The following is a 27370-nucleotide window of genomic DNA, read 5'->3' as shown; positions in this document are numbered from 1 at the left end:
ATTAAGGGTTACAGGGTGGTCTTAGTAGCACCAAGCCTCATATCCTCCCAGAGAAAGTGCAAAGCATGGAATAAGGGAGAGGCTTCTTGTGAGAAGTTCCTAGAAGTCTTCTCTTCAGTTCCCATGAGCTGGCAGGGGAGGTGGTGCAAGGAGAGCTGAGAAAGCAAAGGTATGGGAGGTGGACTCTGCCAATAAGGAAGGGTGAGAGGAGGAACACCCTTAGGGCAAGTACAGTTATATCAGTAGCTACTGCTTCATAACAAACCACTCCCAAAACTGTTTGAAACTGTGTATCGTTTCTAAAGGTGCTATGGGTCACCTGACCTGTGTCAGGTTCTGGTATCTTGGCTGGGGTCACTAGTGTGTTTGCATTCCATTGCTGGGTCAGCCTTTGTAAAACTAGTAGAGAACTACTGGTAGTCCTGGATCAATCTCCTTTGAAGCATTTCTCTTTATTCTTTTTCCATTTTCATTATTTGGTGCTAGAGCCAGATATTGAGGTCACTATATCACTATGAGGTTCAGAATTCTACCTACCTCATAGTAGCAATTCTGGGTGAAGTACATGTTAAAGAAGAAGCACATCTTTAGTTTCCAGTACCTGGCATTTGGTCATGGGGTGGCTGCTTTACTCTGTGAAACAAGCAGAGTCCCAGTCCACTGTCAAATTACAGCTGCTAATCTTGAGGTATTTATGAAGGACTCCTTTGAAGGTTCTCTACTGAGTTTCCTTAAGGAACTAGAATATGTAAGTAAATTACTGTCCAGAATGGAGGCATACTATGGTAATCACAATGAATAGGCAGCATATTCCTTATGAAATTCATATCATTTGAAGGAAAAATTAGGTTAGTAACTCTACCACAAAATGTGTTTATCAGTTATGGAATTTTTTCTCACTTCTTCAGTCCATTGTATCATGCTTTAGAATATGGTCATGGCTGTTATTGGGGTTATCCTCATCTTTATTCCTGAACAGTCTCTACCTTTGGTGGCACTGCTTATATTATATTGATGTAGTTTTGATTAAGTTTTACCACTGATACGGCTCTGATGAGTGGAGGGACACCAAGGCTCTTGTCTTGCCTGAATTAGATAAAACAACGTGGACACACATGGATTAGTTTTAAGGAGCGGAGAGTTTAACAGGCGAGAAAGAAAAGAGAAGGCAGAAGGAAGAGGCTCCCCAATACTGAGACATAGGGACAGGGGCTCCAAAGCTGAAAGAGGAAACCCCAAATGCCACAGATACCAGCCAGTTTTATGAGTAGGCTGGAGAAGGCAGTGTTTGATTTGCAAAGCTGGCCCAGGGATATGTGGGGGCAGCCATGTTGCTAGCAACATGTGGGGGCAAGGGTAAGAAGGCAGAGGGAATCGCCATGTTTGGGTGAGCCCAGTTTCTAATGGCCTGCATTTGTATATCAAAGGTTGCTGCCCTGGCTCTAAGAGCTGCTTTGAAAATGAAAACTTCTCAAGGACCTCTGGTCCTCTCTATCTGCCTAAAACAATTACTTCATAACTCCTACAACACCACTAGGCATGGAAATAATTTGGAGGTGGAGACATTGGCAAATTAGTATACATGCAGTTAATCTCCCTTCTTGGTAGGTATGAGAAAACTGACCCTTGAAAGTGAAGAAAGAAAAGTGACTTGTCCAAATTAAACAGCCAACAATGAGAGTCCAATCCCTTTGGACTTGTTTTCTCGCCTATAAAATGGGTGAGACCATATCCGAGGAACATCCTGTCTTTGGCAAACAGTACAAAAGGGGAGTTTGATAAACACATTTGTCTTCATGAATATCCAATCCTACTGGTATTTACGATCTGGATACATACTTCAGTCTGGGGAGAAGAGAACACTGTAGAGATGCTCAATCTAACAGAAAAGAGCAAGTAAAAGTCTTATAACTTGTATGAATTAGTCTCCATCAGGGTTGGGGAAATGATTTCGGCCAGGAGAGGTGGGAGTTTGGTGGGGAGAGTGAGGATATTGCAGCCACAAGAAGCTTGCTCTTGGATATATGCTGTTCTGATTGTAGTAGCCATCCTTAGTAACTGCTTACCTACCTAGGAGTTTTAGTGAACAGAACCTAATTAAAATATACCTTCCTATATAGCCTCATATTATCCTTTTAATAAGTTGCCATTGAAAACTACTCAGAAGATAGTTAATGTATTTTAAAGATAATAAGCATTTGGGAATCTGGATGAAAAATTTTAGTTTTAAATGTAATATCTTCTGAGAAAAGATAACTGATTCTTGGTCATTGTTTCAGTGATCTGAAAGAATCCATGCTCTTGGGAGACAAATTATGAATCCAAATCATAGATTATAAAAACAAGAAAGGACCTTAAAAAGTATCCAGGTTCAAACCCCTGCTTTTAGTGATAAGAAATTAGGCTCGAAGAAGAGCATAATACACAGGAACAATTTCACGGATTGCTGTTTGCTCCTTTTTCATTTATTAACCTACTGAATATTTGCTGTGTCTCAGCATTGTTGCTGACAAAGATATAATCATAAACAAAACCCAGAATAGCATAAAAGCATGTTCACAATGCCTTCCTGACTTTTTTCAGGCTTTTATTCCCCCATTTCCCCAAGCTATCAGCCTTACCAGAAACCTCAGACACATCCTGTTCTTATCAGCCTCACTGTCTTTGTTCGTGTTTTTGGTCCTTTTAAAGTAGTTGATTACAACAGCTAATACAAGTACATGGTAGAAAAATCCCAGAGGTATAAAAGGACAAATACAATGAAAATCTCATCTCTCTTTTGTCTGTGTTTCCCAGTCACTCACTTCCCCTTCCCAGAGATAACCACTGTTTCTAATGTGTATTGTATCGTCATGGAGTTAGCCCATGGATATGTAAATATACATGCATGTATAATTAGTAGCCTTTTTTCTCACCAAATGTTAACATGTGTTGCATGTTGTTCAGTACCTTTTACTTTTGAGCTTAAATTTGTGTGTTTCCTTCTAAATTTGATGCTAATTTTTTTTAGATTAATAAGGTCTCTCTTTACCTGGGCTTTCGTATACTCAGATGATTTTGAACTCAACCTGGGTCCTCTATTAGATTATATGCTTTAATTGTATTATATAAAAATTATATTCTTTAATTGAATTTATGTAATTCTCTAATTAATAATTTAATTAATTCATCTTGTCATTCAGAGGTCTTCAGAGTCTGATTACTTGCAATCTATAACCTGATTTCATGCCACTGTCCAACTCACACCTTCTATCATTCAGCCCATTTCCTTATTTCCCCTTGAACGCTGATGCATATTCCTGCTTCTGAGACTCTGCTAGTTGTGTTCCTCATAGCATTCCCTTCTTCTCTCTCATTACTACATTCTTTGAGACTTAATTCAATCCTTATCTCCTCCATGAAGCCTTCACAGCTATTCCCACTCACATTTGTCTCTTCCTCTTTCATATTCTTGTTCCATTTTGACATAATCATACTATCCTTTATTTCAGCTCACTGGGACTCAGCCATTACTCAGATTGTTGCAAGCTATATTTTCCTGGAAAGTTAATGTTTGCAGAAATCATGTAATCTCTTTGGATCTGTTTTCTCACCTATAACATGAGAAAAGCAGTATGATGTACAGCAATTTCATGGAATTTGGAGTCTGACAGATTAGGGTTGTATTCCAAAGTTTGCCTCATATTCTGTCCCTAGGGGCTATTAGAAAATGGCTCTAAACTCTGTTTTATAAAATCTTCAAAATGTAAATAACTCCTTCCTTTGGGGGCATCTAATAGCATAATTAATATAAAGCTCTGGACATACAATAAATGCCCACTTTTTCATGCATAGTATTTAGTTGAGTGATACTGATGTAGAAGTTACCATTAAATATTTTACTGAGTATTGATTATGTGTACAAGGCATTGTATTGGGCACTAAGGTATGAAGATTTTCATGCTTAGCACCAGGAACTGGCACGTGGAAGATACCCAGAAAATGTTGATTCAACTCCTAGATGAGAAAAAGTCCCTCAAATGCAGGATCCAATATGTTAGAACACAGATATGTACATTTGTTTTTTTAAAAAGTCTATAAAATTAATAGCTTCTAAATGTATCACTAAGTATTGCTTTAAAGTTCAACATAATCTTTTGAGGAAATTATGAGCCTCAATATATAAATACAAAGTATTCAAAATATGTAAATAATAATTGTTCTTAAGTTATGTAGATGTAAAATACTCTCCGAAATTTTTAGGACAAATTACATAAGAGTCCAAAACAGTTGCCAAGGCCCTGAGACAGGAGTGTGGTTCTCATATTGAAAGAACATCAGAAAGACGAGTGTCGCCGGGGCAAGTTAAGTGAGAGAGAAAATGAAGTTAAGGGGGATTGTGGCCCTGTTTCCCAGTTTCTATGGGAATTCAGAGTCTAACTTCAGGAATGGCTTATTCCAAGTTGTAAAACTATCCCATCATGAAGATAGGATAAAGTTTATTTTTCCATTGGGGAAGGCCAATTTTCCTTTGGGTAAGGCCAAACACAGGTGGCCAATTATCCTCTCCTGGCACAGCTTTTTAACACTTTCCCGCTTTTGGTTTCAGAAAAGTTGAACTCCAGACCTTTCTCCTCTATTGAAATAGATTTGAATAAAGTCTTTCTAACCTGTGTAACTTAGTATAGTGTCATTTTTTCCTTGACACAGTGATGATGCTAAGAAGTGGTGGGGTCACTGGATGTATTTTGAAGACAGGATTTTCTGATAAATTAGATGTAAGCTGTGAGAAAAATGGAAGACTCAAGAATGATGTCAGGCCATGTGTGGTAGCTCATGCCTGTAATTCCAGCACTTTGGGAGGCTGAGGCAGGCAGATCACTTGAGGCCAGAAGTTCAAGACTAGCCTGGCCAACATGGCAAAACCCCATCTCTACTAAAAACATAAAAAATTAGCCAGTCATGGTGGCATGCACCTGTAGTCCCAGCTACTTGGGAGGCTGAGGTTGGAGAATTACCCTAGCTCAGGAGAGAGCCAAGATCACACGACTGCATTCTATCCTGGGCAATGGAGCGAGACCCTCTCTCAAAAGAAAAAAATATAAAGAATGTTGTCAAAGGAGTCCTTGAACAAATGGATAAATAGAGTTGACACTGACTGAGATGGAGAACACAATGAATATGGTATATGAGGGCAGTGGTTTGGAAAGTTCAGGTTTGAATATGTTGAGTTTGAGATGTCTTTTAGATTTTACTTTAGGGATTTAAATATTGAATGTATGAATTTGGAGTTAAGAAGTTCGATCAGAACTAAAGACATAATTGTGGGTATTTTATGGTTTGAATGTTCGTTCTCTCCAAACTCATATTGTAATGTAATTCCCTATGTGCCAATATTGAAAGGTGGGACTTTTAAGAGGTAATTGGGTCATGAGGGCAGAGCCCTCCTGAATAAATGAAACTATTCGTGAATTAATAGATTAATGGGTTATCACAAGCTTGTGACTGGTGGCTTTATAAGCAGAGGGAAGAGAGACCTGAGTTAGCAAACTTGGTCCCCTCACCATGTGATACCCTGTACTGCCTTGGGATTGTATGGAGAGTCCCCACCAGCAAGAAGGTGATCACCAGATGTGGGCTCTCAACCCTGAACTTATCAGTCTCCATAACTATTAAAAATCAGTTGATTCATATTGTGTATGTGTGTGTGTGTGTGTGTGTGTGTATATATATATATATATATATATATATATATATATATATAGAGAGAGAGAGAGAGAGAGAGAGAGAGAGAGATGTGTGTATATATATATATATATTGCCCAGTTTCAGGTACTCTATTATAACCAACAGAAAACAGACTAGGACAGGAGTCTTCAAAATACAAAGCATGTGTCAAACCAATGCCTGGATATAAAGAGTGTGGTTAGAGAGGAGAGGACTAAGGACTGAATCCTGATCCACTATATCAGTTTGTAAGAGAACTTCCAAAGAGACTGAGAAGGCATGGCTCGGGAGTCAGAAATCCAAGAGTGCTGGAAGTCAATAGAAGAAAGGGTTTTCAGGAGAAGGGAGTGATCCTCTCTGTCAAATGCTGTTGATAAAGTTAAATATGAGCTGAGAATTGGTCACAGGGTTCAGCAACTTGGAGGTCACTGGTGATCTTGACTAGTACCATTTAAATGGAACATAAACTGGACTGAAGTAAGTAAAGAAGAGTAGGAGGTGGGGCTTGGAGAAACTGAGTCTGGTAAGAGTTTTTGGTATAAAATTGAATAGAGGGATGTGTCAGTAACTAGAGAGAGAAGAGGGGTAAGTTTCTGTCTTAGGTTTGTTTATATATTAGAGATGGCAGAAAAGCAGAATTGTACTGATGGGGAAGATATGGTAGAGAAGCATGTTTTGATGTTTTGATGGGTCCCTAGGAGAAAGACAAAGGGGAGAACTGTTAGAGTGAGACATGATGTCCCTGAGTAGGGGAGATAAAAGCAAATCCAGAGTCTAGCGTACCAGATAGGGAATTAGCCAAGTGACGAGATGCATCATATTTCTACCGGAAGAGGAGGCAGACATTTCACGTTGGTAACAGAAAGGAAGGGAAAATATATGGGCACAAAAGCTGGCATGGATGGGGAATGCGGTAAAGGAGGTTTATGAAAACTCTCTTCTGATTGCTTTTAAATTATATTTTATGGCAAATCGTATTTTATGGCTTTTCAAAAATCCATAGAACTTTAATATCTGTTATGAAAGAATAAAAGTTCAGGGAGGTTTTAATCTATAATGTGAGTTGTAGATCACTTTGAAAAATCCTTCTTAGTTTGTCTACAAAGATAATTAAATACTCCCTTAATTTTAATGACACATCTGTGACTTACTAGTGGAGCTCTCTTTTCCTTTCAAGGCAATAATAAAATAGCAGTCATATAATTTAAGTATTATTCTCTAACATTTCTATTTATTTTATTCTGTTTGAATTTTTACTGTTACTCTTTTTGCTGCTGCAACCAAAAAAAAGCTTGTTCTTACCTTATCTATATACAGCTACATTTCTACATGTGAATTTTTAATCTACCAACATCTAGCCCAAGGCATTACATCCTTTTGATTTATCTGAAGAGTGTTACTGTTCTATCTTTGAAAGAGAAGAAATATACTGTCTGATAATAAAAATAATCGCAACAATAATAATAATCAGCATTAATTAATTATATACTGCTAAAGGTTTTACACTTCACCTGTGTAAAATATCTTTCAGTGCTTTTTCAGTTCTCTTTCAATTCTCACAAAAAAATTCTATGTTTAGGAACTATGATAACATCCATTATTTATATTAAGCAATTGAGGTTTTAAGAGGTTATATAACCTGTCTGTACACTGACTAAGTCACAGAGCTGGGATTTGAAAAAAAAAATAGACTGCTCTTTACAACACCAGATTATCTCAGAATCAGGAGGTTGTACAAGAAGAACCCTATCCTTTCAAACTGTTAAAATCTAGATGAATTTATCTTCGCAATGGTGTTAGCAGAGGTGTGTGGTGTGCTAAGTTAATGTGTATGTGCATGCATATATTTGTTAAATGTGGACACTCATGCTTATATGTCGGTTTCTATTTATTTATAAGTATCATCCAATGGTTTAGAAAACAACCTTTCTTTATATGTTTTATCTTCAAACCTACTTATATTTCATTAATTCTTCACCTGTTTAACAACTGGTTCTCAAACACTTAGAGGGGTCATTTCTGTGAGGTTTCTAACTTATTATTCAAGTATCTATTTTGGCGGATAAAAGGAAATCATATTCATAGATTAATAGTGTTCAACCAATAGGAGAGAGGGAGAGAAAAATAGAGTTTCAAACAGATGACTGGGGAGAAATGACTCAGGAGTTAGTGGTGCCTGGGAAGTCTGAAATTTGTGGGGCAATCTGGTAGTTTGGAAACTTAGGCAAGAGTAGATGTTGCATTCCGAAGACAGAATTCCTCCTTCTGGAAACCTCAGTTTTTGTTCTTAAAGACTCCAACTGATTGGTTGATGTACACCCATGTTATCAAGGCTAATTTCCTTCACTTAAAGTAAATCGATTGTAAATGTCAATTACATCCATAAAATACTTTTACAGCAATATCTAGGCTGGTGTTTGACCAAACAATTGGTTGCCATCCTGTCTTAGTCTATTTGGGCTGCTGAGCAAAATACCATTAACTGAGGTACTTAAAAAACAATAGAAGTTTCTTCCTCACAGTTCTGGAGTCTGGGAAGTCCAATATCAGGGCTCTGGCAAATTAGATGTCCAGTGAGGGCCCATTTCTGCTTCATAAATGGCAGTTTTTTCCCTGAATCCTTATATGGTGGAAGAGGTTGAGAGCTCTCTGGTGCCTCTTTGATTAGAGCACTAATTCCATTCATGAGGCTCCACCTACATGGCCCAATCACCTCTCAAAGACCCCACCTGCTAATATCATCACATTAGGGATTTGGTTTCAACATATGAGTTTTGGGGGGGCACATACATTCAGTCTATCACAATAGCCTAGTGAAGGTGACATGTAAAATTAACTACCACAATAACTATTCCTTGTGATATGATAGCTAATTCCTAGATTACTGCAGAAAACATAATACTGAGTGTTTTATATATATGTTGAGAGGTGTTCCTGAGCACTGTTGGATGATATGATATTTGTTCCTGGCAACAGTAACCTCTCATATATTTTTTGCTTAATAAGCTTTTATGTTTGACATGCAGAGAAAAACATAGGCTATGTTTGCAGTAGCAATTATATTAGTGACTGCTCTCTGGGGACCAAAATTTGTGCTTCTCCTTTTATATTACAGAGCCATCAGCTGGATGCAGCTGCCTAGCCAGGGACTACCTGTGCCAGCTCCCTATTCCTTACCTTTAGGTGGGGCCATGTGTGATTAATTCTCACAAATAAAATATGAGCAGAAGAAATGTTAGTTTCAGGCTCATATGGTTTGGTTCTATGTCCCCACCCAACTGTCACCTTGAATTGTAATAATCCCCACATGTCATGGGAAGGATCCCTTGGAAGGTAATTGAATCATGGGGGAAAGTTTTTCCCATGGGCTGTTCTCTTGATAGTAAATAAGTCTCACAAGATCTGATGGTTTATAAAAGGCAGTTCCCCTGCACATGCCTTCTTACCTGGAAGTGACTTTAAAAGTGAACAACAGGTATAGGTTGGAACAGTTTGTAGGGCTCAGAAGAAGATACAAAAATATGGGGAAGTTTGAAATTTCTTTAGGAAAAGAGTTAGAGGGCTCAGAAGACGGGAATATGTGGGAAAGTTTTGAACTTCCTAGAGACTTTTTGAATGGCTTTGACCACAATGCTGACAGTGATATGAATAATAAGGTCCAGACTGAGGTGGTCTCAGATGGAGATGAGGAAATTGTTGGGAACTGGAGGAGTAAAGATCACTCTTGCTGTTCTTAAAGACTGGTGGCATTTTGCCCCTGCCCTAGAGATCTGTTAAACTTTAAACTTGAGAGAGATGATTTAGGGTATTTGGTGGAAGAAATTTCAAAGTGACAAAGTGTTCAAGAGGAAGCAGAGCATAAAAGTTTAGAAAATTTGCAGCCTGACAATGCAATAAAAGAAAAAAAAAAAGCCCATTTTCTGGGGAGAAATTCAAGCCTGCTGCAGAAATTTGCATAAGTAATGAGGAGCCCAATGTTAATCCCCAAGACCATGGGGGCAATGTCTCCAGGGCATGTCAGAGACCTTTGTGGCAGCCTCTCCCATCACAGGCCCAGAGACCTAGAAGGAAAAAATGGTTTCATGGGCTGGACCCAGGCCCCTACTGCTGTGTGCCACCCAGGGACTTGGTGCCCTGCTTCCCAGCTATTCCAGCTGTGGCTAAAAGGAGCTAAAGTATAGCTCAGGCTGTGGCTCCAGAGGCTATAAGCCCAAGCCTTGGCAGCTCCCATGTGGGCACACAGAAGTCAAGAATTGAGGTTTGGGAACTTCTACCTAGATTTCAGAGTATGCATGGAAATGCACGGATATCCAGGTAGAAGTTTGCTGCAGGAGCAGGACCCTCAAGGAGAACCTTGGCTAGGACAGTACAGAGGGAAATATGGAGTTGAAGCCCCCATCGAGTCCCTAGTGGGGCACTGCCTAGTGGAGCCATGAGAAGAGGGCCACCATTTTCCAGACCCTAAAAATGGTAGATCCACCAACACCTTGCATTTTGCACCTGGAAAAGCTGCAGACACTCAACCCCAGCACATGAAAGCAGCCAGAAGAAAAGTATCCTGCAAAGCCACAGGAATGGAGCTGCCCAAGGCCATGGGAGCCTACCTCTTGCATCAGTGTGACCTAGATATGAGACATGGAGTCAAGTGAGATCATTTTGGAGCTTTAAGATTTGACTGCCTTGTTGGATTTTTGACTTGCGTAGTGCCTGTTCGCCCCTTGATTTTGGCCAATTTCTCCCATTTTGAATGGGTATATTTACCCAATGCCTATACCCCCATTGTATCTAGGAAGTGACTAATTTGCTTTTGATTTTACAGGCTCGTAGTCAGAAGGAACTTGTTTCTGATGAGGGTTTGGATTGTGGACTTTTGGGTTAATGCTGAATGAGTTAAGACTTGTGGAACTGTTGGAGGGCATTATGGTTTTGAAAAGTGAGGACATGAGATTTGGGAAGGGCCGGGATGGAATGATATGCTTTGGCTTTCTGTTCCCTCCCTAATCTCACCTTGAATTGTAATAATTCCCAGATGTCATGGGAAGGACCTGGTGGGAGGTAACTGAATCATGGAGGTAGGTTTTTCCTATGCTGTTTTCATGATAGTGAATAAGACTCACAGATCTGATGGTTTATAAAGGACAGTTCCCCTGCACATGCTCTTTGACTGCTGCTGTGGAAGATATCCCTTTGCTTGTTTTTAACCTTCCACCATGATTGTGAGGCTTCCCCAGCCATGTGGAACTGTGAGTCCATTAAACCTCTTTCCTTTATAAATTACCTAGTGTTGGGTGTGTCTTTATTAGCAGTGTGAGAACAGACTAAGACACAGGCTAATTCTGTAAAGGAGAAGGTTATCTTTCTCCACATATTTTTTGCATCTATTGAATGGAGAAGACTCTGAGATGCCAAGAAACAATGAAAACACAGGGTGAAAGGACCTGGGTTGCTAAGCACCTCATGGAATAAAGCCACTGCTAACAGAGATACCTCCATTGAGCACCTGCATGAAAAAGATGTGCTGTTGAATTATTGTGAACAGTGCCACAATAAACATACATGTTCATGTGTCTTTATAATAGAGTAAGTTATAATCCTTTGGGTATATACTTAGTGAAGGGATTGCTGGGTCAAATGGTATTTCTATTTTTAGATCCTTGCGGAATCGCCACACTGTCTTCCACAATGGTTGAACTAATTTACATTCCCACCAACAGTGTTAAAGTGTTCCTATTTCTCCACATACTCTCCGGCATCTGTTGTCTCCTGATTTTTTAAATGATCGCCATTCTAACTGGCATGAGATGGTATCTCAATGTGGTTTTGATTTGCATTTCTCTAATGACCAGTGATGATGAGCATTTTTTTATATGTTTGTTGGCTGTATAAATGTCTTCTTTTATGCAGAAGTGTCTGTTCATATCCTTTGCCCACTTTTTGATAGATTTTTTGTACTTTTCTTGTAAATTTGTTTAAGTGTTTAGTAGATTCTGCATATTAGCACTTTGTCAGATGGGTAGATTACAAAAATGTTTTCCCATTCTGTTGGTTGCCAGTTCACTCTAATGATTGTTTCTTTTGCTTTGCAGAAGGGTCTTAAGTTTAATTGGATCCCATTTGTCTGTTTCAGCTTTTGTTGTCATTGCTTTTGGTGGGGTTTTTTCTTTTGGATTTTTTTTATCAGCTACTCTGTCCTTTTCATTTTTCCTGGACTTTCTCTATTCCTTATCTTTGTTTTTATGAAAGCATGACCTTTTAAAATGCCCACATATAACATTCTAAGTTCATCAGATAAACCTATAGCAATAATTACAAAAGGTTTCATTTATTTCTAATGCATTATGTATATTAATACATCGTATAATTTTTATGCAAATTTCTAATACTAGATTGCTTTTATTTTTCCCCATTTTACTGAGTTAAACTGAAAATTAGCAAATTAACAAGTTGTTCAAAGCCACATAGCTAATAAAAGGCAGGATTCAAAGCTTGGCCCAATTGACTCTAGAAGGCATGATTTACAGATCCAATAAATAATGAGTGAATGCATTGGTGATAGAGACACAACAATAACAAAACAGACTGATAACTGACCTCATGGAGCTTACCTTCCTCTGGACTATCAAAGAAACTTTGCAGCAGACCTGGTAAACCGGAAAGGAAGACTTTTTTCAAGATTATTGCAATGGGGGAGGGGGAGGAAGAGAGAGAGAGAGAGAGAGAGAGAGAGAGAGAGAGAGAGAGAGAGAGAGAGAGAGACTGAACTCAATTCCCCTAAAACAGAAGCCTGGAGGATTTTTACTTATGGAGATGAACTAATGGAAAAGTACTGGAGGATCTTAAGGCTTCAATGTGGTCAGATCATTTTGTTGCTAATTTGGCATTTATGGAAGTTAAGCTTCTATCTTACCCCAGAGACTGGAAGACAGGGATGCAATTTTCCTTGATGATTGCATTACAAAGGAATGAATCCCAGGTCCTCAAGAAAGACATTCCTGGGTAGTCAAACTGATAAAAGGCTGGGAGAAGATTTACATTTCAAAGGGGCAGAGAAATAATTTAAAATAGCAAGTTTTCTGCAGGCAATGCACACATCAACAGTCAAGAAGAAATCTGTCTGAAGTTTAGTCAAACTAAAGAAATCATTAAGATCATCTTAGACAGGACAGAGACAAAAATATGGAGAGAATATCCTATCAAGCAGGATACAGATGCTGAGGTGGGGGAGTTTCTATTTTATGTGATTTATATGACTTTGTCCTAGTTTATATCTAGAAAAAAGGTTTTGAGTCCCCAGTTCCTGATTTATGGATAAGCTGTTTGAAATTAATGAGAAATATTTCCCAAACACAGAAACATTACTACTGACTTGGTCTTTATTAGAATACACATTGCCAGATTGGGTCTCCTGATTTATCCCCTGATCCTAGGGAGTTTCAGTCATTATGTTCAATACACATTATCTTTGGACCGTAGTCATAAACATCTAGGCGACTATTGACCACCCTGACCATCTTCTCCCACCTCAAGTTTTTAGACCATCTAACCCAAGATCTTACTATAACATCTCTTAGATATCATGGCTATCTTCTTGTTCTCCTTAAAAAAAATTCCAGGTCACTTCAACTCCCTCCTACCCCATCCAATTCTGGCATATTTGCCTAATAAGCCCAAGTACAAAGCATTCATATAGTCCATCTTCTGGATAATAGCATTATTTATGCAATCTCTAATAGACAAGGAAGACATTTCAGCACTTTAAAAATTAATGTCCCCCTTGGGTGATCAAGGAGATTTTTTAGCAGCCCTCTCACCTGCTAAGTCCAGAAAAGCAACTGCCTAATAGCAAATGTAATCTCCAGCAGGACACCTCTATGCCATTATACTGTTCTCATTATTCTTTAGTTGTCAAAAAATTTTTACAAAGCTTCTACATTTTATATATAAGAAGACTAAGGCTTAAAGATTCTTATTCAAGACACATCACTATTAAGCAGGAGAACTGAGATGTAAACCCAGGTTATTCAAGTTTCAAAGATGTGTTCTTTGAAATTTTTGTTTCCATTATAACATGCTACTACCAATCAAGTTTTATTCCTGGGGATAGGGAAATGAAACCTAAATATTATTACTTTTATTTGTTCATGGAAAATGTAGGCATCTTTAATGGTTTCACAATGAAACATAAGAAATATTATTCTGGTCTAATGTAGAGTTTCTCATAGGGTTCAATAATTATTACTGAGTTCTCTATTCAGATTTTCTTTTCATAATAGATCATTAGGGAAAAGGCTAAATGATATCGATTGGTCATTTTTATTTCAACATTAAGAGGAACTATTTTACTAGCTTATTCTTTTCCTTTGTGGCTTAATAGGCTCCATCAGTCTTGTCCTCTTTAGAGAGAAGAATACTGCATGAGAAAATGGAGAGTACCACAGGGTAAATTTCAATTACTCTGTAGAATATTAGCTATTTTACCTTGTTTGCTTAAGAGGATTTTTTTCTGATTAAAGAATTGTAATTTAAAAGGCTAACTTTTACTTCACATTACTTCACAATTCATCTGTCTTCTCTCTGGCCTACTTAAACCCACAAGGCTGATTCTAATTCCTTTTTTCTTTTTTTAAGACAGAGTTTCACTCTTCTAATCCAGGCAGGAGTGCAACGGCACTATCTTGGCTCACTGCAACCTCCGCCTCCCAGGTTTAAGCAATTTTCCTGCCTCAGCTTCCTGAGTAGCTGGGATTCCAGGTGCCCACCACCACACCTGGCTAATTTTTGTATTTTAATAGAGACAGGGTTTCACTATGTTGGCCAGGCTGGTCTCAAACTCCTGAGCTCAGGTGATCCATCCACCTTGGCCTCCCAAAGTGCTGGGATTACAGGCATGAGCCACTGCACCCAGCCAGTTGATTCTAATTCTTTGCTTGTGGAATAATAGTTGGTGTATCTCTTTGAAAACATGGTCATACATCATTTCACTTCTATCTCCCACCTTTTTACCCTCGAATTTATTCTGAATATTTTAGAAAATTCAGACTACATCTTCTACAGAAGAATGCGGTTTGAAAGATGAAATCGAAGCACGTGTATAGACATAGGAACATACAAGATGTACTCATGGAGATAGGGCTGTGGCTGCTGTATTTCAGATGCTCTGTTCTACTGCAGCTATAAGCCTACTGAGGCTGTGGCCTTGCTTGTCATTGGCTTGTCCCTGCTCAAATGGGAGAAGAAAGACATGAGGTCTTTAGGGCACTTCACTGTAGCACTACTACATAAGATTCTCCATTATGGCATCAGTTAGAGGGAACGTGTGAAACTCCCTAACTCAAGACATATTTACAGATCAGTATTAATGCTGTATATTTGAGAGGGTAGCCTCTGGGTTCTTTCAGGAACGGTTGGTTGGCATGATAGAATCATACAATTTCATAGGGAGATGGACCATAAAAGGCTACACAGTACTCCAGCATGTGCTGCATTCTGCACTGCACGAGGGTTCAAAGACCTAAGAGGGAATGACGGGGGTTAAAGAAAGACACACAGACAGACATATAGAAATCTGGGCCAGGCGATCCAAAAAGCTGATGATATCAGTCTCTTCAGCCCCGACCTGCCTCAGATTACTTTCTTTTCTATGTTCACAAAGCACATAGCAGACGGAGAGTACAGTTACTTAGAACAGCCTGTGATTATAATTTTCATACTTCAGTTAACAACTATCTTGCAGCAAGGTCAGTGAGAGCTGGTTATCTTTTTCTAGGCCTCTCTGCTCTTCTTGGAGACATACACATTCCCCTACTATGGTTTCGCTTCTCTGGAGTTCCCAAAGTTCACAGCAGTCTTGCCACTGATTCCCCCAGAGTGGGTGGTCTACTCTGGCTCTCTACACAGTACAATTATTGTCAAACTCCAGAACTACTAAAAAATCATTCAGGGATGATAGTTAAATATGCAAATTCCTGTATCATATCCTGATAACAATAAGTTTCTCTAGGTGTCTCCTCAGACTGATTCATCATAAACTTCTTAAGTATTTCTTAGTTAGCTCTGAAACTCAGAAAGGATTTGACTAAATGGTGAAATAGTGCAATGTACCTCTAAAAATTTTAAAATGACAACAAATAATTCCTGAATAATTTTAGTAATCATAGTCTGGCTAAAACTTAGCCAGATGTTAACTTCCATAGATTAAAAACGTATTTTGTTTTCTCCTGAATGGATGGATTGCTACCAGACTTGATTTTTCCTTGCACAGATGTTTTGAGGCTGTGTCCCTGGGGAGAGGACATAAAAGATGATCATTCTAGAGAACAGATTCTGTTGTGATGAAGGGTACCTTCATTCGTCTGACTGGATGCAGATATTATAGTCTTTAGGAGGCAAGGAAAGCTCTGCTTTTAGCCTCACTATCCTCTTACCCTTTACATTCTTGACAGAGCGCATCTGAAAAGTAAAATAATTGTCTCCCACATGACTACAGCACAGATGAAATGAAAAAGACTGGCCTTTCCCCGACTCCTGAGTAATTAATTTAGTCTAATGTGTCTGTTCTAGCATCCAAGCACTGCAGCAATAGGCGCCAGGCAAATGTGCAGATAGCTTGAGAGGGGTCGTGTTATTCAGATAATCTAGTTACCCCTTGGTCCACCCAATGTTAACAGTGACTTGAAGCTCTCATCCATTATTTAGGCTAACCATATCTTACATGTTAGAGGAAATTTTAGTATTTAACACACTTTCATAAATACTGGCAGGAAGCTAGATACATGTGAGGAAGGTTGTATGACTTGTTTCATGGTCTGACAACCCAGAAAGGGTCAGAGTTGAGATCTAAATGTAAGCCTAGAAACTTCAAGTCTAGTTTCCCTCTAAAGGACCTGAGGGTATATGTAATACAGTTTTTCCAGTTCCTATAATTACGGAGAAAATCAAAATTCTGGTTGTAATAAGAGTGTTAGCTGGCTCAAATCCACAGCCAGTTTGCTGAGAATCTAAAGTCACTCCTATCTCTTATCAGGGCTTGGCACCTTCTGAAAAACACTCCACTGTCTCCTTTATCCAGTCAGCCTTCTAAAGAAAATTTCATTTGATTAGCAGTGAAGCCTGGAGTCATAATATAATTTATTTCTTTTAGCAAGTCCTTCATTTAAAAAAATACTTCCGTGTTGAGCATGTTCTAGAACCTGGGTACTGTACTGAGAACAGGGAACATAATCAGTGGGGGGGCAGAGGAACACTTGCAGGTCTTCTTTGAACTTACAGTATAGTAGGAGATTTAGAAGAGGTAAACATATGCACAGGGCATGGGCATAGAGGGATATTTCTGAATGAGAAGAATGTATAGAAATAAATAGCTGGCCAGTCATGGTGGCTCATGCCTGTAATCCCACCACTTTGGGAGGCCAGGGTGGGCAGATCACAAGGTCAGGAGTTTGAGACCAGCCTGGCCAATATGGTGAAACCCCATCTCTACTAAAAATACAAAAATTAGCCATGCATGGTGGCAGGCATCTGTAGTCCCAGCTACTCGGGAGGCTGAGGCAGGAGAATTGCTTGAACCAGGAGGTGGAGATTGCAGTGAGCTGAGATTGCATCACTGTACTCCAGTTTTATAAAGGCATCTGGGTGACAGAGTCTTCATCTCAAAAATAAAATAAAGAGATAAACATCACATCCAGCCAGAGTGGCCTTGTCAAAGAAGGCTCCTTGGAGGAAAAAAAACACTAAACTGATCAATAAAGGATGAGGAGATGTTAGGTAGGTAAATGGGGATGAAATGGAGAGAGGTTTCCAGGCAGAAGGGTGCAGCACCATGGGGAGGCCTGGACTGGAGAGCCTTGTGAGATCAGCTGTTGCTGATGTGATGCTGCCACAAACCTCCACATCTTTGTGCATCCTATTCCCCTTGAAAGCCATTCATGGGCCTCTGGCTGCTGCCGTTTCTTGCCCTGATTCTGTTTCCTGATATAATTTACCTCTTCTACCCACCCCTACTCCTTTATTTGCAAGCAAGGGAAGGCTGTATTAGGTAGGGTAACAACTTCCCCAAAGATGTCCATGCCATGATCTCCAGAAACTGTGAATATGCAAGGCCATGCCAAAGAGGTAGTAATGTTTTTACAGAATTAAGGCAATTAATCAATTGGCTTCAATATAGAAAAGTACCTGAATTCTCCAGGTGGAACCAATCTAATCACATAAGCTTTGAAAATAAGAAGGAAGTGGAGCTGTGGGCCAGATGGACAAGACACTAGAAGGAATCCATACTCCAGTGTTGGCTCTGAACATGGAGAAAGCAAGCCGTGAGCCAAAAAAAAAAAAAAAAAAAAAAAAAAAGTGGTGTCCCATTGAAGCTGGGAATGGCTCTCAAGAACATGCCAGCAACAAAATATGAACCTTGGTCCTATAACCCGCAACCTGAATGAATAAGCAGGAAGCAGATTCTCCCCTTGAGGTTCTAGAAAAGAGCACGGCCTGCCAACATTGTGATTTTAGTCCAGTTAGACACACACTGGCCTTCTGACCTACAGAACTACAAAATAATAAATGTGTATTCTGTGAGGCTACTCAAATTATGAGAATTTCTTACAGCAGCAATATATAACATACAAAGGCTTTCTATTGGAAAATGTAAATCTTCTAGCAGACCTGGGATGGCCCCAACTTCAAGGTTACAATATAGGCCATATGAACTGCACCCCTAGAGAAACAGTGTGCACACCACAGCTCTACATGCTGCCTTACTGCATGGAAATAACTCCATAGCTTTTGCAGACATATTGAATTCAGTCTTTATCCTTCTATTAAAAACGGCCTCCAGGAATCACAAAAGAAATGTATTTGTGTGGTTCTAATATATGCTTTATTCTGATCTCCTATCCTAAAAAATCTGGTTCTGAGTCCTGAGTAAGCTGATTTCTTTTAGCTTTCCCTCTTAGAAAAAGACCTATTTTCTGCCTTACTTTCCCCTGGGCTTTGTGAGGGAGTTTCTGTCTCTCCATTTCAATAGTTGATGTTAATCTTCATGTCTTTAAACCTAAACATAGTCTCCAAAATTTTCTAACAAATTTTTTGGGTTTGGAGATAGAAGTGGGGCCAATAAAGGTGACAGCATGGTCAGCTGATGGCATTTTAGGCCCCCTTAAAATTTGCTACACATGATTTATGTTAGGTCCACTGCTATACTGCCTTATGTACTCATGGAGAGGGAAAAAGGAAAAAAAGGTCTGCAAAATCAAAAGCACATTTATGTCCTTAAAATTTTAAAATGGTTTACAAAGACATCTCTGTCATTTTCTTCCTACAGAAATCAACTCACAATAACACAAAAGACTGAAAATATAGAAAATACAAAATCTGTCTGTGATGAAACAAGGGATAATCTTTGCCCCAAACAACAATATATAAGGAAAGGCTGCTAAGGAAAGGCTCCTAGATCACACTGGGGTCTAGGAAGACAGAGAGCTCTCTCCATGCCACTGGGGTACATGCTACTATGGATCCCAAACTAGCAAAACACCGTTGTTTTCTAATAGGAAATGCATACCGAGAAAAAGGCTCTTTGCCTTTTGGCTTAAAGGGATTGAATAGAGGGTGTATATCTCAACTGAGATTATCACTGAAGACTGAGTCTTTGTAGAGTAATAGGAGAGTTAGATCTAAGAGAGAAAATTGAAAATGTCATGACTGCATGTAGATGACGCAAAAGTAGAGAGAAACTGAATTGTGAGCAGTTTAGAGAAGCCAATCTGTTGTGAGTGTTCAGAAAAATACGCTAAGAAAATTCACACTTATACACAAAACTCTGTAACATCGGAAGTTCCACTGAGAATAAGACTAAACTCCTGCTCGCTTTGCTTTCCCTGGTCCCTTTAGCACACAAGTTTCCTTAAAATAATTGAAACAGGACTGACTTAGGTCATTAGAAGTGAATAATAATGAAAATAATTACCACAGGTTGATATACATTACTACTACTACTGCTAGGTGGGAAGAGAGGAAAGAAATAGAAGTGAGAAGAAATGATAGATGCAAGTATCTCCGTTGAGGAAATGACAATCCCTAACAATCTGAATTGTAAGCCTTCATGAAATTAACAAAAGACACAAAGCAGAGATCTAAGAGGTGAAGGGAGATACAAAAGTACAGGAGGATGATAAACGGGTAGAGTTCAGGATAAAAGTGGTGCAAAACCATCACATAAATGAAGGTTACACTGAAACCAACCAGAGAACAGAATAGATGCCGCTTAAATCCTAGCAAATGGCACAAAAGGTAGGATTGAGAAAAGTGAGGACAGTAAAATAGAGTCATCAAGGATGAAAACGATTAGAGAAAATATGTTAGATAGAGACGGCAAAGAAAACGTAACATATACATCATTAGGTCCCTCAATAAGCAATCTGACAAATTAAAGACAAAATATCCAAATATATAATTCAAAAAAACTTTCCAGAATGAAACCCAGTTAAGATCCATAGTTTTTTTTTTTTTTTTGAGACGGAGTTTTGCACTTGTTACCCAGGCTGGAGTGCAATGGCGCGATCTCGGCTCACCGCTACCTCCGCCTCCTGGGTTCAGGCAATTTTCCTGCCTCAGCCTCCTGAGTAGCTGGGATTACAGGCACGCGCCACCATGCCCAGCTAATTTTTTGTATTTTTAATAGAGACGGGGTTTCACCATATTGACCAGGATGGTCTCGATCTCTTGACCTCGTGATCCACCCGCCTCGGCCTCCCAAAGTGCTGGGATTACAGGCATGAGCCACCGCGCCCGGCCCAGGATCCATAGATTTTTAACAGTGTTCTTTGCCACAGAAAAACTGATACAGAATGATCAAGCTGTGACATCTCCAAGTATATATGACTGGGTTTAAACCCTAGGAAAAGAATACCTTGATCATTTTTGCAAAAGGAAAAAATAATCACTGTCCTAATCAGCAAAGTGCCGTAGACTGGGTGGCTTCCACAGAAAGTTCTTTTGTCACAGCTCTGGAGGCTGGAAGACCACAATCAGGATATCAGCATGATCAGGTTCTGGGGTGGAGCCGCTTCCTGGCTTGCAGATGGCCACCATCTCATTGTGTCCTAAAATAGCAGAGAGTAAACAAGCTCTGGCCTCTTCCTCTTCTTTTATGGACACTAATCCCATCCTGGGGATTCTACTCTCACAGCTTCATCTAAACCTAATTCTTTCCCAAAGGCCTTACCTTCTAATTCCATCGCATTAGGCATTAGAGTTTCAACTTATGAATCTGGAGAAACACAGACATTCGTCCGTAACAGTCACCTATACAGGGTAAAATTCATTCCAGTCTCCTACCTCTTCATAGATACACTCACAGCGTAAAAGACAATGGAAAACACTAAAGAAAGGAAAGAAAAACCCACTAACTTTATATTTAGCAAAATTGTCACAAGACATAAGGGCCACAACCCTACATCTTTTTAAACATAAAACAACTCAGGAAATATAATTGTCAACAAGATTTTTTTGTGTGTGGAAAATACCACAGGGTAGCCTTGAGAAAAACCAAGTAATGAATGGAGCAAGGATCTAGTGGTCAGCTCTGAGTTCATTTAACTCATTAAGAATTAATACTTCCTGGCCAGGCACAGTGGCTCACGCCTGTAATCCCAGCTCTTTTTGGAGGCTGAGGCGGGTGGATCACGAGGTCAGGAGTAGGAGACCATCCTGGCCAACATGGTGAAACCTCAGTTCTACTAAAAATACCAAAAAAATTAGCTGGGCATGGTGGCATGTTCTTATAGTCCCAGTACTCAGGAGGCTGAGGCAGGAGAGTCGTTTGAATCCAGAGGTGCAGGTTGCAGTGAGCCGAGATCTCACCGCTGCTCTCCATCCTGGCAAGACAGGAGACTCCATCTCAAAATAGTAGTAATAACAATAATAATAATAATACTTCCTGACCCAACATGGAGAAACTCCATCTGTACTAAAAATACAAAATTAGCCGAGGGTGGTGGTGGCATGAGGCAGGAGAATCGCTTGAACCTGGGAGGTGGGGATTGCAGTGAGCTGAGATTGTTCTATTGCACTCTAGCCTGGGTGCTTGTTAGGGTTACAGAACGGGATGTAAATGTTGAAAATAATGATACTATAGTTATAGTATAAATAATCCTAATTGGGAGGGGAAATGAGAGATAAGGTATAAGGTAGTGATAAAGACTCTGTTCTTTTCATAATGGATGAAAAATGTCACCGCCAATAAAATGGCACAAAATGCTGTGAGTGGATCACATATCTACAACCTGATCACTGACACATGGAGTAAAAAAATTGAAGTATTTAAGTAATTTTAGTCTTACACAAATAGAGGGTCATATTTCAGGCTGACCTTTTAAAAAATATTTTATGTTGTAAGGAGCTGGATGAACCTCTAGCTCTTAGCACATTTAAATCATTTCTGCAACCAATATAAATGAATAAAAACATTCAAATGTCTACAGTTATCTCAGATTGATCATGTTTTTCTACTTATCCTTAATACTCCAGCTCTCCTCCCATCATTGCATTTGAAGATTATCCTAATTTTTAGTTACTCCCAAGATTATTTTCTTGAAAAATAGTGCTCATTTTCTTTTATAGTAATTGTAATTTTGGGTAAATTTTGTCTGGCATTTACTGGTATATACCGGTATTTGTCTGCTATATGCTGACAAAATTCATAAATAACTGCACACCAATTTTGGATAAGATACTCATCCCAGTTATAATTTTGATACAATTTATGAAATAATTTCACATTTAGGAAGTTTTCCTTGATAAACAACACTGAAAGGAAATTTTCAAAATTTGCAAATTTTACTGCATCATAAATATGTGTGTGTACACGCACACATATATACGTATACCAGTCCACGTTTTCTTGCAAAACTTTGATCCTCTTTGGCCTATTCATTGATACTGGGGTAAATTATTAAATAATGCTATACATTAAAATAGCAGCTGTCTCTAGTGTGGCTAAAAACTCAATTTAAAATGATCTACCAGGAGGCAAAGAGGCAAAAATCTAAACATATAATGATGCTACATTATCTTCTGTGTTAACCTTGATTGCTTCTTGACCTGTGTGTAGGCAATATTGTTAGTAATATTGTATTCATGACAGCTACAGGCCATGGTATCCATGGAATGATAGATTAGTAGTCACAGAGTTAGCTCATTAGTTTAAATATTATTTATGTCAGAATAGAAGCTAATTTCTACTTATTCTGAGACAAACTCTGAATATGAAATATGATTTCTCAGAATTCTTACAAGAAAAACATCAGCTATACGATTCACATATAAAAACACAGGCTGATAATTAGGTAAAAATATTCTAAATTGCTTGATACATGGGAGTAGTATGTGGGGAGGCTATTGATTGGGAAGGAACACGAGAGAACGCACTGAGATGATGGAAATACTCTGTGTGATGTTAGGAGAGTATGTATTTCTCAAACAGGCTGTATGAAATTCGTAATCTGAGCATTTTACTCTATGTAAACTAGACATCAATAGCAATTAATTCTTTTAAACCTCACTAAAAGTTACCCCTGTAAATTCCACTTGATTTAGTTTATCAGTGAATTTTGAAAGTACACGCAGGGATAATAACTACCTGTGAATTGAAAACACTATTTAAACACTAGGAGTCCAAATCTGAGATTCCTAGGAATTTGAATACAAGTTATTCAGTATCCATTTCACTCCTATCAGACATGTATGTATAAAGCTGAGATAATAACATTACCAAACTGATTGGGCTGTCTTAAGAATAAATTAATTGAATATCTCTAAAACACTTAGCAATAGAAGCAATTATTCTTTGTACCCTATATAGTTGAATTTGACATGTAAAATGAAAAGTCATCACTCTTTTCCACAGTTGTAACTTTAATTTATGCTATACATTACATTTATAGAGGTAAAACTATGTAAATATATGTAAAAATGGGGACAGGTCATTGTTATTCTGCATAGTTTGTTTTTGGTGAGGAGAGAATCTTTTTGGTCAATTTACATAAATGCTATAGTGTTTTTGTCATTGTAACCATGAGACCAATTTGTTGAGTTAGACAGCTGGAAGGAAGGAAGGAAGGAAGGGAGGGGGGGAGGGAGGAAGGGGTAAAGTACTTCACTGCAAAGGCAGTAGACTGACATCAATTGCAAGCTGTGGAATCAAGACAACTTTGGCTAAGTCCCATTTGATACAGGACTAAAGGAGAGTGCTGTCCCCCAGGGCAATAATACTTATGAGAACGAAGAAGACTATGGAGAAATTTTAGGCAGTAGAAGAGAGCAGAGAGGTCAAGAGGATCAGCAAATCAGGCATTGCCCGATTGCCTCGGAATTGCATTCAGACAAAGCAGAAATACCTGAAGCTAATTACTTATATGACCAAATATTTAGAAAGAAGGATATTTTCATCTAGAAGAATCCTAAAAATCACTCTGGTTTCTAAAAGCCCAAAGGTAGTGGGCAAGTATACAAAGAAAGAGATATTTATGAGAGAGGGCCTGACATTTAATCTATTTATATAAGTGGCATCAATACATATTGTCATGCCTGGTAATGGTTATGACAGAGTGAATCATTAATGCAACCTAGTTGCAGAATTTGTCTTTAAAAATAAAGTTATGTCTCAGAATAAAGAAAGATTCCTAGCTCTAACACTTACTGCCTCGATTAGTTCAACTCGCTAACCCTCAGTATGCTATTAGTAAAATCTGGATAATAATAGTGCCTACTTCATAGGCCATTTGGGAGGGCTAATGATAAAATGCTTGCAAAGACATTCAGCATTTAGTGCTTAGAATAAGATAAGCACCCAATAGATGTGAAAATCTGATATATATATATATATATATATATATATATACACACACACACATATATACACACATATTTACACATATTTGAGTGTGTGTGTACATATATACATTATGTATATATGTACACACACATATGTACATGTGTATACACACACACACACACGTACACGTAATGTAAATATTTAGCCAAATAGACAAATATACATAAAAACTCTATTTGTTACTTATGGAAGAGACTGGCTATTTACCATATCTGTCTTGCTTTCCTTCTGAGTCCACAGCTATCTTATGTGCCTTAAAGTAAGGAATTGCAGGTACTGAGTTCTTGCCACTGGGATGAGTAGCAGGAATGTGCGCTGCTGTTTCTAGATCCGACAGGTGAAAAACTTTCCATGAGTTCTTCTACCTGTTCAGTTTCCACCCTGCCAGTGGAATGTTGGGAATGTTTTGCCAAAGAATGGCAAGGCTCTGAACGTTGGAGGCTTGGAAAGGTGAAGGGATGGCAGAGGGTGAGGGATGAAAAATTACCTAATAGGTATAATGTACACTATTCAGGTGAAGGTTCCACTAGAAGCCCAGACTTTATTGCTATCCAATATGTCCATATAACACAACTGCATCTGTACCCATAAATCTCTCTTTAAAAAAAGAAGTCATGGCAGGGGTCAAATCTGACTGCAGGAACTGAGTGTGACTGCCACCCCCATCTCCACCCTTGGTTTGTTGCCTAGAGTTTTAAGCGAATGAAAAATATACTTCTATTGCATTACGTCCATTGAAATTTGGAAAGTTGCCTATTGTAGCAACTAGCATTACCTTGACTAATACACTGCTGAATCCAACTGGTGTCTATGTTATGGAATATCAGTTTTGTGTTTTTGCTGCGTGTATTAATGGAATAAGAGTATGTCGTTCAGAATTTTCTTTCGTTTTACATAATAGAATATCAGTTGCCAGCAGCTTTAACACCTATTTATTTATTTTTCTTATAAGAATGTGGGTCCAGAAATAGCAGTCAAGGCTTTATTTCAGCAGCCCATACATCTAGAATTCCATTGCTTTTCCCTCATTATTACCATATGACTGCTGTGACTCCTACCATCATGTCTACGTACAAGGCAAAAAGAAGGTAGAAAAACTCACTGCATCTGTCTTCTTTTATTAAGAAATTCAAAGCTTATCTAAACTTAGAAGACTCAAGTTACAGTGTAACTCGAGTTACACTGGCAGAATTGTGTGATCTGGTTACCACCAGCCACAGAAAAGATGCAAAGTCAGTATTTGACTGGGCACCTTATTGCCCTAGACATACCTATGGTTCTGTTATCAAAGAAGAGTTGAGGAATGGCTATTGGCTAAGTAACTGACAATGTCTGTGACTTACAGTGGTAACGATGAACTCCAATCTAACTGATTCTTGGTTCAGGCTATTTGTCTATAAATGTGATACCAAAACCCCTGAAAAGGTCAGAAGGGACTGGGTTTTTACTAAATTCCAAAACGTAACAGATATAGGTATATCTCTGAAAAGGCTATATATTGTCACATGTTTATAACTTCTGCTTCCACGTGGAAAGCCACTGGACATCTGAAAACCCAGCTCTCTGTTCAGGGGTTTTCTTTGTTCTTTTTTATGATGAAACAGAGATAAAAATGTTTTATCTGTATAACTTTTAAAATAATTTGAAAAGAAAAGGGAAAATGTATTTAAAATTATTTGGGTTAAATCCTTAAAGTCTCTAATATACTGCATATTTAATCACATTTTAATGTTTTAAGTTTCTTTTTCTTTTTCAACTTTTATTTTAGGTACAGTGGGTACATGTGCAGGTTTGTTGCATTGGTGAATGAATTATCCCATCACCCATGTAGTGAGCATAGTACATAATAGGTAGTTTTTCAACCCACATCCCCTCTCTCCCTCCTCCTCTAGAAGTCCCCAGTGTCTACTGTTGCCATCTTTATGTCAATGTTTACCCAATGTTTAGCTCTCACTTGTAAGTGAGTATAGGCAGTATTTGGCCTTCTGTTCCTCTGTTAATTCACTCAGGATAACAGCCTCCAGCTGCATCCATGTTGCTGTAAAGTACGTAATTGTTGTTGTTGTTGTTGTTTTAAGACAGAGTCTCAGGCTGTCACCCAGACTGGAGTGCAGTGGTGTGATCTTGGCTCATTGCAACCTTCACCTCCTGGGTTTAAGGAGTTCTCCTGCCTCAGCCTCCCAAGTAGCTGTGACTACAGGCACATGCCACCACACCTGGCTAATTTTTGTATTTTTAGTAGAGACAGCGTTTCATCATGTTAGCCAGGATGGTCTTGATCTCCTGACCTTGTGATCTGTCCACCTCGGCCTCCAAAAGTGCTGGGATTCCAAGCATGAGCCACTGGGTTTGGCCCTAAAGTACATAATTCTATTTCTTTTTACGGCCGCATAGTATTTCATAGTGTATGTGTACCACATTTTCTTTAGCCACCATTGATGGGCATCTAGGTTGATTTTATGTCATTGCTATTGTAAATAGAGCTGCAATGAATATACAAATACAGGTTTTTTTTGGTAGAGCTATTTATTTTCCTCTGGCTATATACCCAAGAAATGGAACTGCTGGGTCAAATGATAGTTCCACTGTAAGTTAGTTGGGAAATCTCCACATCGCTTTCCACAGTAGCTAAACTAATTTGCACTCCCACCAGCAGAGTATGTGTTCCCTTTTCTCCACAATCTCCCCAGCATCTGATATTTTTTGGCTTTTTAATTATAGCCATTCTGATTGATGCGAGATGGTATCTCATTGTCGTTTTAATGTGCTTTTCTCTAATGA

General features: G+C 38.7%; 1 long non-coding RNA gene across 2 annotated transcripts in view; it reads left to right on the top strand.

Moving 5' to 3' along the window:
* The first annotated feature begins 589 nt into the window (after positions 1 to 589).
* Positions 590 to 27370, top strand: part of LOC118152174 (uncharacterized) — a 52075-nt gene continuing 25294 nt past the window's right edge. For both annotated transcript variants that reach the window (XR_004740589.3, XR_008480023.2), the window contains exon 1: positions 590 to 748. This is a non-coding gene — a long non-coding RNA (uncharacterized LOC118152174). The remainder of the gene's footprint in view (positions 749 to 27370) is intronic.

The sequence above is a fragment of the Callithrix jacchus genome, chromosome 3 (genome assembly GCF_049354715.1).
Source record: "Callithrix jacchus isolate 240 chromosome 3, calJac240_pri, whole genome shotgun sequence".
NCBI lineage: Eukaryota > Metazoa > Chordata > Mammalia > Primates > Cebidae > Callithrix > Callithrix jacchus.
This window is presented reverse-complemented; position numbering and strand designations above follow the sequence as displayed.